At 35.2% G+C, this 2,286-nt stretch overlaps 1 non-coding gene across 1 annotated transcript; it reads left to right on the top strand.

The window, feature by feature from the left end:
* Positions 1-1,065: 1,065 nt before the first annotated feature.
* On the top strand, positions 1,066-1,152 carry LOC149566563 (small nucleolar RNA snoR109). The gene has a single exon (XR_016363183.1). It is a non-coding gene; the product is annotated as a small nucleolar RNA snoR109 (small nucleolar RNA).
* Positions 1,153-2,286: the final 1,134 nt, after the last annotated feature.

Below are 2,286 nucleotides of genomic sequence, written 5' to 3'. Positions count from 1 at the left end.
ATTATTATCTTGATGTTGTATAAGCTTTTAATTAAAAAAATGTTCAATAAACATTGTAATTAAGTAGGTTAATTTCTCTTGGGTTCACTTGCGAGGCATTACACATCTCCCAATAACTTACACCATCCATGAGATTTTTTCAGAAATAATTCCATAAACTCTAAGTAGAAAATGATTCATATTAGATACACAGACACACACAAATAATACACAAAAACACACACTTTCTATGACAAATAATCTTTGTGTACTAGTAGAGTTCAAACTACATGTCAGATTATAAAGATTATTTTTGGTTGTGTTCGTATGCGAGTTAACAACCTTGAAATGATTTCTTGACTTATGTAAATTAACAAAGCTCCCTATAGAGAATATTGAGTGTTGAAGGGTCAAAAAATGACCATTCCAAAGTGCTCCCTGAAAAATGATCCCTTTTGCATCATTAACCCTTCGCTTAAACAAGGAAATAAATTACACAATTGATCCGATACTTTTTCCTCAAATGCCCTAATAACCATGCAACTTTTGCAAATAAAAACTCCCCAATTATGATACACCAATGATACAAATAAACTTGTAAAATTTGAACCGAAGGATAAATTTTATACCACACTTTTAATTTGTGAAATGCAATTCACGACCATAATGCTCCATAAATAATTAAATTGAGAAATTCCCTAACTTTTAAATGAATGTTAGGTTTGAATTATTCCCCCTAGCTTCAAAGAACATCGGAAACACAATCGCATCGGCAAAGGTCTATATGTCTGTTAGGGTTAGGGTTAGGTTTTAAAATGCTTGCTTATTATATCTTCGATGAAGTTTTAACGTAGCACTCTCGAGGGCTTCGTTTCATCCGCGCTGTTCGTAGCGCAGGGTTCAGAGCGAGTCTCGAGCGTCTGTCGGTTATATTTGTATGTTGTGGTATGTAATGTGAAAATGCTTTTTCTCTCTCGTTACATTGCTTGCACTTTACAGTAAATAGCATTATATTCTAGAATATGATCCGCTACATGTACCAGGAGATGGGCGAAATGTTATTCTCCACTTCCTGCTTTGCCACTGTGGCTGTAGCTACAGTAATGATTTCATAGAAGCATATGGCCGTGCGCAATTTCTCATTTGCTCATGGTTACCGCGTTTCTTACATTTCCAGTTTATCTTCTTTTTCTCATTGAAGGGCAGAGTGGTGAGGCGGATTTCTTTGCTGCCGCTTTCCCTTAGTTACCCTTCGCATATAGATTCTCTGTTAGCCCTGTGAAAACGGAGCTAACATGTCACTATCCAAGCAGACTATTTATCCCCATTTACTGTGGTTGGTCTGTGTCAAATGGTGTCCACATTTTATTTTCCCTTTCATAGATCCCAGTGATTCAGGCGTCTTTTGGCGTATTTTTAAACATGCACTTGTTTGTGTATTTGATTTTTTTTATGTATTAGTACATCTGGCATATTTCGTTATATAGTGTAGCGTGGTGAGGTTATGGTGTGGGACTAGCAACTACGCGTTGCATAATAGGCTGGTTGTATGCGAAGTGGTTTTACTTTAGTCTTTCTAGTCAGATCTGAAGAATTTTAGAATTGTGTGGGTGTGGACATAACTTATTTTCCTTGTCTCAGTTTTCTAAGCATGGGCCTCAAACTATACTAATCAATGAGATGCATATAGTCTGCCAAGGGTCATGCGATTGTGGAATGGTAACAGCTTCGACTTGTCATGTTTATATCACTCCTTGAACAGCCAATGCCTAGGATTTAATGACCAAGGTATAAATTATACAGGATTCATTGACCTAAGTATAAATTATACAGGATTCATTGACCTAAGTATAAATTACCTCTCTTATCCTATGTAGAATAACTGTCTTATTTCTCGCGAAGGGCAGTTTTTGTATCAGTTTTAGCGGTGTAGATTTAGGGTTTTATTTTGTGTCAGACTTTGCAGGGTAGCACCTAACATTCATACTGATAACTACTCAATATCAGTTTCTACGAATCAGCTACGCAGCAGCTAAATTGCATCTTGTTTTATTATTAAGTATGTTAAATAATCACCAAACAATTGTATTGTATTTTTAAATTATAGTTGTATTGAAGTTTTAAATATTAGTTGTATTTACTATATTCGATCTGTGCTATACAGCAGTGAGATACTCATTGTTCCGAGTTTATGACTACAATAATAATCTTGCCATTCTTTGTTATCCAACTTGCCATTTGGATTTATTTTTCTGGTTTTGGTACATGTTTTTAATTTATTTCTTGTGGAGAGTTTCTATTTACACC

This window comes from Cupressus sempervirens, chromosome 3, assembly GCF_028749045.1.
Source record: "Cupressus sempervirens isolate cs-2001-9-10 chromosome 3, ASM2874904v1, whole genome shotgun sequence".
In the NCBI taxonomy this organism is placed as follows: Eukaryota; Viridiplantae; Streptophyta; class Pinopsida; order Cupressales; family Cupressaceae; genus Cupressus; species Cupressus sempervirens.
Note: the sequence above shows the minus strand (reverse complement) of the source record. Positions and strands in the feature narration are given on the sequence as shown.